Here is a 17,627-nt window from a genome sequence, read left to right as displayed (position 1 = left end):
TTCTTACAGATAACACATGGACAGATAACAAAACCCCCCTGCTTGTTCGCATTAGCCACTACGAGGAAATCTTTCAAACCCGTAGTGAACTCGCCGGAGAGTCGGTTACCGTACATCCATTGCCGATTCATCTGCATTATTATAATATAAAATATATAATTAACCATCATGCATTTGTTAAACTAACTAGCTACAAACAATATAAATTAAACAATGAACTGCACACATGCATATTTTATCAATGACACATCAAAGGTTCATCAAGTTGCTAACCGCGATCGAGGAGTGTGGCTCCAACACTTCATGTCATGTTTGTTTCATGCTCTTGGGGCATTTCATCAAACACCTTATGTGCATAAGAGGAACCAAAAGCAAACCTACACCCAGTTGTGAAGAGAATGGCTCCAAATGGCTAAGTGTTGGCTGCTGGATGGGTATATATAGGGGAGGGGCTTTAGTTGCGGTTGGCCTGGCAAACCGTGACTAAAGGTGCCCGAAGGCCTTTAGTCGCGGTTGTCCTGGCCAACCGCGACTAAAGACCCTCACGTGCGCCAGCTGGCCACCGAGCGCCCTGGGCCCAGGCCTTTGGTCGCGGTTCACCTCCAGAACCGCGACTAAAGGTCCCATTAGTCGCGGTTCCTACAGCTTCGCGACTTATGGGGCTGGACGGAAGCCTGTTTTTCCACCAGTGATTTAATGATATGTTGCGCTTTTGCGCGCTTTTGCCCATCGACATCCTGGAGGGCAGCGTCCAAGGCCGCAGCGGGCGGGCGGCGCCACCTTTCTCCGTTCTCCGGCGCTCCGTAGATCCGCGGCCGGGCCGCCGCTGAGGGAGGAGACACGCGTGCGCCATCGGTCAGCGCCAGGAGCTGCAGATCCGCGGCCGGGCCGCCGGAATCGGGGAAGATCCCGCCGACCGATTGCTTGCCGGAGATTGCTTGCCGGAGATTGCTTGCCGGAGCTCGTCCACAACAGAGACCGCCGAGCGGGATGGGGGCGACCACCGAGACGCGCCGCCCCGCGGCGGCGGAACAGGCAGGCGTAGGCGGCCGCTTCTGGGCTTTATTGGACTCAGACGACGAGGATGCCGATGGGGACGGCGAGGATCCAGGAGGTTCACCGGTGTCGCCTACTCCATCGGATTTGATTTTCGATTTATTTCACGCAGGTTACTCCGAGGATGATGTAGCCACAACTGTAGACTCGGTTCTGCCGGTGGAGGATCCGGCACGGATCGGGCTACAGCCGGACGGGAGGAATGAGATGGTACGCCGTGTAGTTCACCGGAGAACGGCGGCAACGGCGGTCCGGCCATGGAAGGGCCCCATCCCTAAGGTACGTCTTCCAAACCTCACGCTTTTCGATTTAATTCATCCGAATTCGTGGACGGTGGTCGAGAAGAGTAGGGCATCTCGCCGGTCGAGAGCTGGATCACTGCCGCCGGCGGCGGCTGCGGGAAAGTCGCGGACGCCGAGCGGGATCCGGGAGGCTCGTAGCGAGCGCTTGTACGAACTACTGGGCCGGTTTGGGCCTGTTTCACCAAACGCTGACGCCTTGCTAGGTGGGCCAGATATGGCTGGGTATGAGGCCCAGTCCATACAGGGAGCCACAGGCATTGATGCTAGCGCTGCATGCACGGACGTGATCGACTCGTCGTACGCGTGTGGTTCTACGTCTGCGCCTAGGGTTCGTCGGCGCGGGACGCCTTTCCTACTACCGTGCGGTTCTGGCCGCGCTCGCCGGATTCCCCCGCTGCGCGTGATGACTGGTCGAGGCTCGAGTGTACCGCCGGCAGCGAAGCCCCATGCGGTTGCGGGCAGGGCTGGGGCAGTCGGGCCGCAGCCGCCGCCTGGGAGTGCCGGCCGAGGGGCCCCTGGTGCAGGGCGTGGCGCAGCCGGTGCTGGGACTGTTGTTCCAGGCGCCGGGCCTGGCGTTCCCACCCCTACGGGACGGACTGGCGCTAACCACGGGATGCGGCCGCATGTGCCTGTGACGGCCGGGCCGCCGGTGGTACCTACTGGAAGTGGAGGACCGGCCGGTCTTCTACCCGCGGGACCAACGCCTGCCAGGCCGCCGGGCTCTCACGCGGGCAGAGGGGGCTTCACAGGGCCGCGGCCTCCGGGGCCACAGCAGCCGGGGTCTTCTACCATGGGTCGTGGCGGCGGGTCTGGCCCTCGACTGGTGGTGCCGGTCCCGGGTGGTGCTCCGCCCCGGGCTGCTCCGCCGCCGCACTATGCCGCGAGGCCGGCTCAGTATCGGTCGGGGCCTCCGCAGCATACGAAAGTATCGACAGTTCAAGAGTCCTTTGAGTCGCCCCGTGGTCAGTGGGGTGATGATGGTGTGGATGCATATGGAGACGGACAGCACCGTGGTTCCTCGTCGACCGGTGGAGGCCGAGGCTATAGATGGCAGAGTGACGGGTCTGCAGAGAGACCATTCCTTGGACCCCCGGGTGGCTTTGTTGAGGGGGCATCCGGTCCGGACCACCGCCAGAGAGGCGGATACCGTGGACATCGGGGTGGTCGGGGTGGTGGCCGTAGGAGGTTTCGTCGACAGCCTCCGCCTCCGGCTGCTGTTGACCAGGTGGCTACTACGGTTGAGACAGATTCTAGTCAGTCTACGGATCTTCCTCCTCAGGCGATGGAGATGGTAACGGCCCTGGCAAATGTTGATGCTTCGGTGCCTGGGGCTGTAAGTGAAGTGTCAGACAGGTCTGATTCCGAGAGGGCGGCCAAGTGGGCGCGCAAGAAGGAAAGGATGCTGTGTTACCGGTGTGGTGAGAAGGGCCACTTTATTGCAGAGTGCGTTGCAGAGCTGTGTGACTCGTGTGGCAAGCTCGCACATGATTCGAGAGAGTGCCCGTTAGTGCGTGACCAGGCTCCAGCTCTGAATATGTATGGGCTATACTGTGCAGAGTTATTGTTCTTCGAGTCCCCGGCTGCGAGGGAGATTCCCGAGGACACACAGTGCTTGACCACCGGGATTGTAAAAGCGACTCAGGGAGACGTGACTGAGCTTCAGATTATCCGGAGGCTTCAGGAGTTGGCACCGGGGGATTTTCAGTGGGAGCTGATCCGCCTCGAAGCTAATGTATTTAAGGTGGATTTCCCCTCTGTGGAGGATCTACAGAGACTACTGAGTTTCGGCTTGTGTAGAGTTCCTGGTACTAAGTGTATTTTGGAGTTTCACGAGTGGACGAAGGTGGAGCCTAAAGGAAAGCCGCTTACGCAGATCTGGTTGCGCTTTTCTGGAGCCCCATCTAAGCCTCTGCAGGACGTTCGAGTTGTAGCCAGTATGGGTATCATGGTTGGAAAGACGGAGAGAGTGGATATGGATTTCACTCGGGCTCATGGAGTGGCTCGGATGTTGGTGAGTGTCATCAATGTTGATTTTGTGCCTGATGTGGTCCACTGGACATATAGGGGAGAGGTATTCCCGCTCGATATAGAGTTTGAGGACGTTGAGATGTTTGCTGATGAGGTTGCTGGGGATGATGTTGATATGCACGAGAGTGAGGGTGGTGCAGGAGCCAGGGGGGCGCCAGACGAGTCTGCTCGAGAGGGGTCGACAGGGTCTCGCCCAGATGCTCAGTTGTCGAGGGAGGGGACCGGAGTTGAGCCGACACCGTCACCTTCGGTGCCTACGATGACACTGCGTTTTGGGTCCTTAGCACCTGCCTCTGCGCCTCCCAAGATGTGGAGCGATAGGGTAGACTCTGATGATGTGTATGAGCACACGCTTCCCTCCTTGGACTTTGAGGGGAATACAGTTCGGGATGTACAGCCGGAGGTCGATCTTATTTCCCGAGCCTCACCGATGGATGTGTCTCCGGCATTGTCATCTTCGACTGAGGTGAGCCTTGGGGGACTGGGGTCAGGGCAGGTGGCCTTGCTCTCGTCTCTACCTATACCGACGCCGATAACACCGGCTACGTCGGGGCCCGCCAGCGCTAGGAGTGGGAGCCCGAGGCAGGTGGATTCGTGTTGGAAATATGCCCTAGAGGCAATAATAAAAGTGTTATTATTATATTTCTTTGTTCATGATAATAGTCTTTTATTCATGCTATAACTGTATTATCCGGAAATCGTAATACACGTGTGAATACATAGACCACAATATGTCCCTAGTGAGCCTTTAGTTGACTAGCTCGTTGTGATCAACAGATAGTCATGGTTTCCTGGCTATGGACATTGGATGAAATTGATAACGGGATCACATCATTAGGAGAATGATGTGATGGACAAGACCCAGTCCTAAGCCTAGCACAAAGATCATGTAGTTCGTATGCTAAAGCTTTTCTAATGTCAAGTATCTTTTCCTTAGACCATGAGATTGTGCAACTCCCGGATACCGTAGGAATGCTTTGGGTGTACCAAACGTCACAACGTAACTGGGTGGCTATAAAGGTGCATTACAAGTATCTCCGAAAGTGTCTGTTGGGTTGGCACGAATCGAGACTGGGACTTGTCACTCCGTGTAAAGGGAGAGGTATCTCTGGGCCCACTCGGTAGGACATCATCAGAATGTGCACAATGTGACCAAGGGGTTGATCACGGGATGATGTGTTACGGAACGAATAAAGAGACTTGCCGGTAACGAGATTGAACAAGGTCTCGGTATACCGACGATCGAATCTCGGGCAAGTAAAATACCGCTAGACAAAGGGAATTGAATACGGGATTGATTAAGTCCTTGACATCGTGGTTCATCCGATGAGATCATCGTGGAACATGTGGGAGCCAACATGGGTATCCAGATCCCGCTGTTGGTTATTGACCGGAGAACGTCTCGGTCATGTCTGCATGGTTCCCGAACCCGTAGGGTCTACACACTTAAGGTTCGATGACGCTAGGGTTATAAAAGAAGTTTGTATGTGGTTACCGAATGTTGTTCGAAGTCCCGGATGAGATCCCGGACGTCACGAGGAGTTCCGGAATGGTCCAGAGGTAAAGATTTATATATGGGAAGTCCTGTTTTGGTCACCGGAAAAGTTTCGGGTTTTATCGGTAACGTACCGGGACCACCGGGAGGGTCCCGGGGGTCCACCAAGTGGGGACACCAACCCCGGAGAGCTGCATGGGCCAAGTGTGGGAGGGAACCAGCCCCAGGTGGGCTGGTGCGCCCCCCACAAGGGACCCAAGGCGCAAGGAAGAGTGTGAGGGGGCAAACCCTAGTCCAGATGGGCCTTAAGGCCCACCTAGTGGGCGCCTCCCCTCTCTCCCCCTCTTGGCCGCCTCCCCAAGCCCCATCTAGGGCTGGCCGCACCCCTTGGGGGGGGGGGAACCCTAGATGGGGGCGCAGCCCTCCCCTTCCCCTATATATATTGGAGGCATTGGAGCAGCCCAAGAGACATGAGAACTTCTTCTCTTGGTGCAGCCCTGCGTCTCTTCTTCCTCCTCCTCCTCTCCCGTGGTGCTTGGCGAAGCCCTGCAGGATAGCCACGCTCCTCCATCACCTCCACGCCGTTGTGCTGCTGCTGGATGGAGTCTTCCTCAACCTCTCCCTCTATCCTTGCTGGATCAAGGCGTGGGAGACGTCACCGGGCTGTATGTGTGTTGAACGCGGAGGTGCCGTCCGTTCGGCACTAGGATCTCCGGTGATTTGGATCACGACGAGTACGACTCCTTCAACCCCGTTCTCTTGAACGCTTCCGCTTAGCGATCTACAAGGGTATGTAGATGCACTCTCCTTCCCCTCGTTGCTGGTTTCTCCATAGATAGATCTTGGTGACTCGTAGGAAAATTTTGAATTTCTACTACGTTCCCCAACAATTCGGCTCCTCCTCCTCACGTCCTGGCTGAGGCACCCGCAGATCCCGTGACGCTGGGGGAGGTGGGGCTGGGGCAGGCGGCCCTAGATATCCCTTCCTCGTCTGCGGTCAGGAGGACCGCTTTCTCGGCGCCTTCGACGATACGCTCTGTGTCGGTGGGCGGGGCAGGAGGAGGGACTGGGCAGGTGGCCCCAGTTGTCCCGCCCCTTGTCCTACCCGCCGGGCACTTGTCTGAGGGCATTGGGAGCCCGCAGCTTCCTCCTTCTCGAGAGGAGGTTGTTACCTTCGGCGGTATCCCAGACCCGGTCTCGATGGGGAGACGGATGAGTGCTCGCGTTCTGGATCTTCCGGAGGTGGACGATATGCAGCAGCGGTGCGCTATGAGGGCGGCCAAGCTTCACGATGCTGCGATCACTACTGGTATGTCCGTTAATATATCTAATTCTTTGTTGCATTTTGCTCCGGAGGACATTATTCATAATGCAAACCAATTAGGAGTTTCACTAGGCGATACTGATATTGAAATCTCCGAATCGGTGAATGATATGTTAGATCTAGAGGCGGAGCGGGCCTTAGAGACTATTCGTAATCTTGCTGCAGTCAAACCCATGAATGATGATGAAATTGATGCGTTAGGGGTTACAGTGCTAAATAATCTTTGTGCGGATCTAGCACCTTCTAATCAGGAGTCTGAGAGCGATGATGCGCCCTTAGATGATGCAGATGTCGGCTCCGCTCAATCCGGTTATGAGGACCGGGTGACGGAGCCCACTAAGCCAAAGTGTAAGTGGAAGCGAAAGATTTATCCCGATTCTGCAGTTCGTAGGAGTGCTAGGATTCGGACTGCTAAAAAATTCCATGATGAACTATGAAAGGAATCTTTTGGAATAGCAGAGGTCTGAAGGACTTGGCTAAAAGAAGGTTTCTTGCTGAAGCTTCTCTGGAACATCGGTTAGATTTCATTGCTCTATCGGAAACCGGTCGAGACAATTTTACGCCTCAGTTTCTTTCCTCTCTTGTGGGTGGTCTTGAGTTCGATTGGCATTGCCTCCCGCCACGAGGTAGATCGGGGGGCATCTTACTGGGTGTGAGGTGTGATTCCATGGAAGTCCGGAGTGTAGTAATGGGTGACTTCGCGGTAAAATTTCGAGTTAGGTCTAAAGTTGATGGGTTCAACTGGGCTTTGGTAGCGGTCTATGGTGCTGCCCAACCCGAGCTTAAACCGGAACTTCTGGCGGATCTGGTTTGGATATGTGGGTCCGAACAGCTTCCGATTTTGGTCGGGGGTGATTTCAACATCATTCGAAGGAGAGAGGAGAAAAACAATGATAACTTCGACGGCAGGTGGTCGTTTATGTTCAATACTATCATTGAAAGATTAGATCTAAGGGAGATAGAGCTCACTGGTAGGCAGTTTACCTAGGCTAATGCTATGCCAAACCCGACATATGAGAAGCTGGATCGGGTTCTCGCCAGCGTGGAGTGGGAACAGAAGTTCCCTCTTGTTACGGTGCAAGCTCTCACGCGGGGCATCTCCGATCACACACCTTTGTTCGTGGACTCAGGGGAGCCGAACCATATAGGAAACAAAAACACCTTCTCTTTTGAGATGGCCTGGTTCGAATGCGAGGGATTCTTAGACATCATAGCCAGGGAGTGGGCTAAGGGTGTTAGAGGAAGGACGGCGGTCGAGTGCTGGCAGAATAAAATTAGGCATTTGAGAAGTTTCTTACGGGGTTGGGCCAAGCATCTAAGTGGGGTGTATAAGATTGAGAAGGATAGGCTCCTCTCTCTTGTACAGGCTTTGGACGTAAAAGTTGAATCCGCGTTGTTGTTGCCCACCGAGCTCCAAGTTAAAAATGAGGCGGAGAAGAGGCTGAAAGAACTTCTCCGCGAAGAAGAATTGAAGTGGGCTTTGCGTGCCAAGACCCGCAAAGTAGTCCAAGGGGACGCGAATACTCAATTTTTCCACCTCATTGCTAATGGTAAACACAGAAAGAAACGGATCTTTCAGCTAGAGCAGGATGAGGGTACTATTTTAGGGCAGGATAATATCAAAACCTATATCACCGAGTACTATAGATAGTTATTTGGACCGCCGGAGGCCAATTGTGTGTCCCTCGATGAGTCCAGGGTTGAGGACGTGCCTCAATTGACTGCTGCTGATAATAATATTCTGATTGCCCTGTTCTCAGAAAAGGAGGTGTTCGATGCTATTGCACAAATGAAAAACAATAAGGCTCCCGGTCCGGATGGGTTCCCGGCTGAGTTCTATAAAAAGTGCTGACACATTATTAAGGGGGATTTACTACCTATGTTTCATGATCTATTCTCTGGACAGCTTCAATTATTTCACTTGAATTTTGGAACTATCACATTCCTTCCGAAGAAAACGGATGCTGCGAGGATCGAGCAGTTCAGGCCGATCTGCCTCCTCAATGTTAGTTTCAAAATCTTCACCAAGGTCGGAACTAATAGGCTCACACAGATTGCGCAATCTGTGGTGCAGCAATCCCAAACCGCTTTCATGCCGGACAGGAACATCCTTGAAGGGGGGGTTGTCCTTCATGAAACGCTCCATGAAATCCATTCCAAAAAATTAGATGGAGTAATTTTTAAGGTGGATTTCGAAAAAGCGTATGATAAGGTTAAGTGGCCATTCCTCCAACAGGCATTGCGTATGAAAGGTTTTGATGAAGCCTGGCGTCGACAGGTCGAATCATTTACGCAAAAAGGAAGTATGGGAATTAAAGTGAATGACGACATAGGTCATTATTTCCAGACACATAAAGGCCTAAGACAAGGAGATCCGATGTCCCCTATCCTGTTTAACATTGTGGTGGATATGTTAGCAACTTTGATAAGCCGGGCTAAGGAAAATGGTCAAGTGGGTGGGTTGGTTCCTCATCTTGTAGAGGGAGGTGTTTCCATCCTTCAGTACGCCGATGATACAATCATCTTTATGGAGCATGATTTGGCCAAGGCGAGAAATATGAAGCTTGTGTTATGTCTGTTTGAACAACTGATAGGGTTAAAGATCAACTTCCATAAGAGCGAATTGTTCTGCTTTGGTAGAGCCAAAGACGACCAGGAGTCTTATAGGCAGTTGTTTGGGTGCGAGTTGGGGAGTTTACCCTTCTCTTACCTTGGTATCCCGATTCACCATCGTAGGCTAACAAACAGAGAATGGAAGTGCATAGAGGATCGATTTGAAAAAAAACTGAGTTGTTGGAAGGGTAAGCTCATGTCATACGGAGGCCGGTTGATATTGATTAATTCGGTGCTCACGAGTATGCCTATGTTTCTCTTATCATTCTTTGAGGTCCCAGTTGGTGTTAGGAAACGAATGGACTTCTATCGGTCGCGCTTCTTTTGGCAGGGTGATGAACTTAAAAGAAAATATCGGCTTGCTAAATGGGACATCATCTGTAGACCGAAAGACCAAGGGGGTCTTGGTATTGAAAATCTTGAAGTCAAGAACAGATGTCTTCTTAGTAAGTGGTTGTGGAAACTGTCTTCCAGGACTGAGGCCATGTGGGCGCAGATCCTCCGCAACAAGTACCTCCAAACAAAAACATTGTCCCAGGTCGCAGTCAGGCCGACTGACTCGCCTTTCTGGAAAGGACTAATGAAATTCAAACAATCTATGTTCAGTAGGACGAGATTTGTTATTGGAAATGGTACAAGTACTCGTTTCTGCGAGGATACTTGGCTTGGTGAATCACCTTTAGCCATTCAATATCCGTCTCTATATCGGATTGCTCAACGACGTGAGGTGTTCGTGGCAACGGTATTCCAATCTATCCCCCTTAATATTCAGTTTCGACGGTCGCTGTAGTCATCTTCGGTGATCGAAGGATTTTTCTCCTTGATCTTCTCATAACTCTCACCTTTCTCGATCATTCTCTTCACATTGCTTTTCCAAGTAGACATGGCCTTTCTCATCCTCGTGAGGGCAGCATTGTTCACTTTATTCCATTTGAGGCTTGTGTTTTCAAATTCAGCGGGGAACTTGTATCGTTCGTGCAGCTTCGTGAAGAGGAGGTTGCGCAAATTCCCTCGGTCAGGATGCCTCAGGTTCTCGGTGTTGATCGAGACGGTGCTCTGGAGAATGCACCCGAGCTGAAGCGAGTACCCCTTGACTATTCGTTCGGGCGCCGTTGGATTCCCGTCGGAGTCCACTTCAGTAACTTCCTCCTTGAGGGTGCGGAGCACGGTCGGGCGCTGGTTCTTCCGTTGCCTCTTCGGTTGGCTGCCATCTGTGCGTGCGCCGCCATCATCAGTGGTGGCATCCTCGGCGGCACCATCAGTGGTGGCATTAGTGGGGTCATCCTCGGCGGCACCATCAGTGGTCTCAGGATCGGTGGGGAAGGCGGCGTCCTCATACAAGTGAGGTTGTTCCTCCATCTCCTGGGACAGCTCCCAGAACGCCTTGCCGCCCGATCCCCCGGCCTCATCGTTGTTGGCCATGTTTCTCTCTAAATAGGAACAAAGTTTGGTCAAAAAGATGGTTATTTTCAAGGAACAAGATCATGGTCTCATCATTTAGGGTTTGTCGACACCGAGGCATCCTAAAAGCTAAGCTTTTATCATTGAGGGTTTTTCGACGCCGAGGCACCCTAGAAGCCTAAGCTTTCATCATTTCGGTTTTTATCGACACCGAGGCACCCTAAAAGCCAAGGTTGTATAATTAATGGTTTGTCGACACCCATGCATTAGTCACAAGTACCCCATATGTCCTATTTTTAGCAAAGTCATGCTAAAATTCACGGAAAATTTCAGCATGACCTTTGCTGAAAATAGGACATATGGAGTACCCGAATTTGCCGGAACGGAAGTTAATCGACATTCCAGCAAACTCAAGGGCCTCTCGGGTGGACAAGGCAAAAAAGGCCTCCATCACAACATGGAAAATACATTGGCATGTGAAGAGGTGAAACAATATATGCATCTCCAAGCAGTATCATTCAACATTTTGGACAAACCACTACAAGCAATATTGGATCAGATACAAGAAGAATGTGAGAAAATGCAGACAAATACTAACAGATTGAGGTGTTTAACTTGTGGTGCTCTCTGTGCTATTAACATTTCAAGTCAAAACCTTTTCTGGCTCTCAGTGTTTCAGAACACATATTTTAGCTAGCTATCTGTTCACAATCTGCAACATGAGACACTGAAAACAATTGCTACCAATGAATCTACACTTCTATAAGAAAATAAATCAGAAACTTAGTCTGTCATCATTAGGCAGCCACCATTAGTTATTCCGTTATGTTAAAGCAGAAATAGAAAAATAGACTGAAAACACTAAAATCAGAAACTTAGTGCATGATACAGATGCAAAGTAGGTTCAAAGACAAATGAAGACCATATGGTAAGTACAGCAAGCGAAATAGGATCACCAACTAATAGCTGAATGAAAGGCATATATATGACAGGCATATTTTCCGGCTACAAAGTGTTGTGGCAAATATGCCAGGCACCACAATGTGATCACACAAACAAAATAGCCTCAAACCAGTCATTCTCGCATGATAATATGAAAATGCATATGGCACTGCCAAATTATACTATCCATATTTCGGTATAATGTCATTATTCCATACAGCAGGCAGCACTGTCACCACAAATCAGTTATTCTAGCATAATATAAATACGCAGAACAGAAGCAACAATTTACATTTCTGCATACGGCGTTGCCAAATTTTTTCTATCCATGTTTCAATTTGATGCCATCACTCCATTCAGCAAGCAGCATTGTAACAAAACGAAATTCTAGGCGCAAATTTCTTCAGAATGAAATTAAGTTAGTGAAACTGTCACACATTTCTTCACAATGAAAATGAAGCAGCAGGTGAACAAGTACAGGATTCATAGACTTGAGTGGCTTGGTATTTGGGTACCTGGCCAATGATGACGGCTTTGACGTTGTGGAAGGGGGTGGTGTGGAGCGCGTGGAAGACGAGGTGGGGCGGAGGGTAGACGGGCACCTAAAATAAGAAACTTAGTGCACGATACAGATGTAGAGTAGACTCAAAGACAAATGAAGACCACATGGTAAGTTCAGCAAGAAAGATAGGATCACCAACTAATAGCTGAATGAAAAGGTGACAAGATAGGATCACCAACTATACGACAGGCATATTTTCTGGTGATAAACCGATGTGGAAAATGTACCAGCTACCAGGCACAACAATGTGATCACAAAATCAAAATGGCATTGAAACAGTTATTCTAGCAAAATATGAATATGCAGAACAGAGCAACAATTTCCAATCCTGCATAAGGCATTGCCAAATTAATCCATCCATGGTTCGATTTACTGGGATTACACCACACAACAGGCAGCACTGTAACAACAAGAAACTCTAGGCCAAAGTCAGACCAAATGCCTAAATTTTTATGTGAACTATATGATCCTCACAATGAAGTTATAATAGTGGAACTGTCGCATATATCTTGACAGTGAAGCAGCAGGTGAACAAGTACATGATTCAACTCCAATGGGTTAGGATTGGGTACCTGGCCGATGATGACGGCTTTGACGTCGTGGAAGGGGGTGGTGTGGAGCGCGTGGAAGACGAGGTGCGGCGGCGGGTAGACGAGCACCTTGGCGTGAAGGCGCTCGTGGGCGACGAAGCGGCAGAGGTCGAGCGCGTAGGGCTTGCGCAGCTCCCCGGACAGCGCCTCCAGCCACGTCTCCTCCACGAGCAGCTCCTCCAGCTTCGCGGCGCCGCCGGCCGCTAGATGCGAAACCCCCAGCAGTTCAGTTAGAACCCTAGCTAGGGTCCGGGGAGTGGGGGGCGTGGAGAAAGAGGGTACCTTTGGACTCGGCGAGGCGGAGGTTGCGCCGCGCGCGGGCGAGGCATCGAGGCGGCGACGGGGCGTCGAGGCGGCGTCGGGGCGTCGAGGCAGCGTCGAGGCGTCGAGGCGGCGTTGGGGCGGCGTCGAGGCGGGGGGGCAGCGGCGTCGGGAGAGGAGAGGGGAAGGGGATCGAGAGCGAGGGCGAGGGAGAGAGAGGGGATAGGTTTGGGCCGGGGAGGAAATATTGATGGGGGCGGCACAATACTAATGGTGCACCACCCCTCAGTGCGCCATAGGTACATCCATACTAATGGCGCACCTCACCCTGGTGCGCCATTAGTTTTTTTTTTGATTTCTGCTCGAGCCAACAGGTTATCTTCCACCTGACCTGATCCACATCAAGTTTCCTCTACTAGCTCGACTGGTCAGCAGCCAGTTCTCACACCAGGAGGTCCTGGGTTTGATTCCTAGGCTCCACAATTTTCTTTATGCATTTAAAATGCTGTTTGATACTTATTTGTGTTTAAATATGTTCAAACTTGTTTAAATCATAACAGTAATATTTTTTTATAAGACAGTAATAATTTTTTAAAAAATATCATCAAACAGTAATGCCGGTGGAGCGGGGGAGGGTGCGGGGGGTCGGCGGCGGCGGTTGAGTAGGGGAGGGGTGCGGGGGGTCGGCGGCGGCGGTTGAGTAGGGGAATCGAGGGTGCGGGGGGTCGTCAGCAGCGGCCGGTGGACCGGGGGGTGCTCGGCGGCGAGGGGGACCGGATCTGGCGAGGTAGGATAGCGATCGAGATGGAGGGGGATCGAGATCGAGTGTCCATGAAATTTAAAAATATTCATGATAGTTCAAAAAGTGCCCATGAAATACAATCGAGAAATGAAGGCTACGATTTAAATACAATCGATCTTAGCTAGCTATCTGTTCACAATCTTCTTGCCCTTCTTTTTCGCAAATGGAGTTCTTCTGTGGAACGGACGTCCTTTAGGTAGGGTGGTCCTGCTTCTTCTTGTGGTGTATGCTGCTACTTTATCATCGTCGTCATGTTCGATCCTCGGGTCGCTGTACTTGTCGAAGTCTTGCTCATTGGCTACTCCATCCATTCCGATGATCTTCCTTTTGCCTCTCCTCACGACAACACGACTGGGCTTTGACGGGTCGGTAATGAAGAAGCATTGGTCCACTTGGGAAGCCAGTACCCATGGCTCATTTTTCGCGGTGATGTTTGCGCCCGCGGTCTTGGATTTGGCTTCGGCTATAACCATGGTGGTGAAATACCGGTCTTCTTTTAGGACACTCTTGGCCCATCTGACACGGAACATCGGGACCTTCTCTCCAGCGTAGCTCAACTCCCAGATCTCCTCGATCCTTCCGTAGTATCTGTCCTTGTCGTTACCGGTGTAGGATTCCATCGTTACCCCGGAGTTCTGATAACCATCGCTCTTCATGTCCTTGGCCTCGGTGTAGAATGTGTAGCCGTTGATATCGTACGCCTCATAGGTCATCAGGTTGTGCTCGGCGCCCTATGACAAGGCGAATATGAGTTGTACTTCCACGGAAGAATCCTCATGTAAAGGGTACGACAGAAGCTTCTGCTTGAACCAACGCGTGAAACATGAGTTGTGCTCTTTGAGTATATCTCCGTCCGTCCTCTGTTGGCCTCGGTCATTGTACGTCTTCTTAATAAAGGTTTTGTGCTCTACCACCCAAGGATCGACCACGTCTATGTGTTGTAGCGCGACTAGGTTTGCTCTTTCAAAGTCGGCGAGTCGACCCTCGAAGTCGACATGCATTTCGCGGCGACCCTCACGGTGACCCCATCCAGTGAGCCTGCCGAGGTGCCTGTTGACGGGCAGGCCAACGGGGTTCTCGATGCCTAGATAATTCGTGCAGTAGGAGATGCACTCTTCGGTCAGAAAGCCCCTAGCTATGCTTCCCTCTGGACGTGACATGTTGCGAACGTATCCTTTGATGACACCATTCATCCTTTCGAACGGCATCATGCTGTGCAGGAACGTCGGCCCGAGTTGGATGATATCGTCCACGATATGGACCAGCAGATGCACCATAACGTCGAAGAATGCGGGCGGGAAGTACATCTCAAGCTCGCATAGTATCACCACGATCTCTTCAGGTAGCCTTCTGAGTTGCCTCACGCCAACAAACTTCCGAGAGATGACGTCGAAAAAGTTGCATAGGCGAAATAGGGTTTCACGGACGTGCGCGTCCATGATCCCACGGATTGCAACTGGAAGTATCTGCGTCATCAGCACGTGACAGTCATGAGACTTCATCCCGCTGAACTTCTGCTTCGCTGGGTCTAGGTATCTGCTTATCTTCCCCGCATAACCGTAAGGAAGTTTTACTCCTACGAGGCAGGTGAAAAACTACTCGATCTCCTCCTAACTTAGAGTGAAGCACGCGGGAGGGTAGTCATTTCCGGTCTTCTTGGCCTTTTTGCCTTTGCGACGACTTTCCGTGTCGTGCTTCGCCTCATCATCATCATCATCATCATCATCATCATGATCATCATATATAGCGTGAAGCTCCTGCCCGATGCCCATTGATTTCAAGTCTGCCCTTGCTTTCGGCCCATCTTTGGTCCTCTCTGGCATGTTGAGCAGGGTACCAAGCAGACTCTCGCACACGTTCTTCATGATATGCATTACATCAAGGCTGTGAGGCACACGATGGATCTTCCAGTACGGCAAGTCCTAGAAAACAGACCTCGTTTTTCATACCTTCAGCAGCGGCTCTGGCGCCTTTCGCTTCTTTCCCGGCTCTGGTGCCTTTTGCTTCTTTCCCGGTAGTGGGCAATCTTTCCAATTTTTTAACAGCTCGTCTATTTCCTCGCCGCTCCTCGTACGCGGGCGTCCTCGGGGTTCGGTTTCACCATCGAACAGATCCTTGCGTTTTCTCCACGGGTCATCGTCGCGAAGCCACCTTCGATGTCCCATCAACACGGTTTTCGAAGACCCGGGATCTCTATCTAGCTGGCGATACGTTGTGTCATCCATGCACCTGACGCATCCAGAAAATCCGTGGACCACCTGCCCCGCGACATATCCGTAACCGAGATAGTCGTGCACCGTCGTGAGCAGCACGACTCTCATAGGGAAATATTCTTTCTCTGCGGCGTCCCACGTATTGGCTGGCGTTTTCCACAGCGTGTCAAGCTCCTCTTTCAGCAGCCCCAGATACAGATTGATGTCGTTCCCTGGTTGTTTCGGTCCTTCAATTAACATACTCATGTGAATGTACTTCCTCTTCATGCACAACCAGGGGGAAGGTTGTACATCCACACAAACACAGGCCAGGTGCTATGTGTGCTTCTCTGGCTGCCAAACGGATTGACTCCATCGGTGCTCGCGCCCAGCACGATGTTCCTTGGATCGTTCCCAAATTCTAGGTCTTCGAAGTTCAACGCTTGCCACTGGCTCGCATCCTTAGGGTGACTCAGCATCTTGTCTTTTTTATCTATCTCCGGATCATTTGCTTCATCTTCTCGCTTATTCTCCTCCCTATCCGTGTGCCAACGCAGGAGCTTTGCTACCTTAGGGTCCGCGAAATACCGCTGCAGACGAGGAGTGATCGGAAAGTACCACACCACTTTTCGAGGAGCTTTCTTCCTCTTCTTGTATCGAGTGACGCCGCACACCGGACATATGGTAGACTCGCGTGCTCGTCCCGATAAATGATGCAATTGTTCATGCACACATGGTATTTCACGTGCGGTAAATCCAGAGGACACACGATTTTCTTCGCCTCCTCCAAACTGGTCGGGCACTTGTTCCTCTTGGGAAGACGTTCGTGCCAGAATGACATGTTCTCGTCGAAGCATGCGTCGGTCATTTTGTGTTTTACCTTCATCTCCAGAGCCATGAGCGTTACTTTCAGGCGGGTATCCTCGGGCCTGCATCCTTCATACAATGGAGTAACCGCGTCTAACTCAAGTTGATCCATCTTGGCTTTCTCTCGGGCGGCAGCTCTTGCGTTATCCGTCTGCTTGAGAAGCAGCTCTTGAATATGAGGGTCCTGCACCCAGCCCATCGATGGTCCAGCGTCGTCTGCTCCGCTGGCATCATCATCTTCATGATCATGCCCGTCGTCTGCTCCGGCATCTTCCTCATCATCATGTCCTGCATCTTCTACATGATGACTGTGTACAGCATCACCGTCGTGATCATCTCCTGGGGATTCTTCGTCTTCTCGCCCACCCGAGCCGCGGTGGTTGTCTTGCTGCCCTTCCTCATTTCTTACCTGGCCCCCATGGACGACTTCGTAGTCATCTTCATCACCTTGCCACCGATAGCCATCCATGAAACCACGCAAGAGCACGTGGTCCCGCACCTGCCCGGAATCCGGGTCCGCAATAAGGCTCTTCATCTTGCATCTTCGACACGGACATCTTATCTCCGTCTCGTTCTTTTGAAGCATCTCGGCCTTCGCGGACCTTAAAAACCTATTCACGATGCCTTCGGTCATCGCGCGGATCATGGTCGCCTGCGGGGTAGAGCAAAACGATATTTTAGAACCAACAAAAAATTTGGCATGACTTTCCCTAAAAATAGGACCAAAAAGAATGCTTAATGCCAAAATTCTCGCCGAAACGGAAATGAATCAACATTCCGGTAAAATATTGGCAACTATCGCATTTCAAATACCGGTACACCTCCAAACACAAAAACATATGCAACACCACAAACATATGCAACACCATGAACATACATAGATCTAGCTAGGCCATAAAAAGTGCATGTGCACATTGTTGTAGGGAGAACAACATAAATATAGCTTCCCCCCTTACTTACCTATCAAAACAAGGTAATTTAACCACTTAAATTGAATGAATCTATGGTGGAAATGAGGTGAAAAAGAGGAGGCACCCGAGACAAGGAGGAGGTGGAGAGAATAAAGTGGGGAGAAAGTGAGTGTGGGTAGGAGAGGCTGTCCAAAATATCTTATTGCTGCCCACTTACTAATGACGCACCAACTCTAAATGCGCCATTAGTAATCTAGGTTACTAATGGCGCACCTTCTGGT

The sequence above is a fragment of the Triticum dicoccoides genome, chromosome 3A (genome assembly GCF_002162155.2).
Source record: "Triticum dicoccoides isolate Atlit2015 ecotype Zavitan chromosome 3A, WEW_v2.0, whole genome shotgun sequence".
Classification (NCBI taxonomy): domain Eukaryota; kingdom Viridiplantae; phylum Streptophyta; class Magnoliopsida; order Poales; family Poaceae; genus Triticum; species Triticum dicoccoides.
This window is presented reverse-complemented; position numbering follows the sequence as displayed.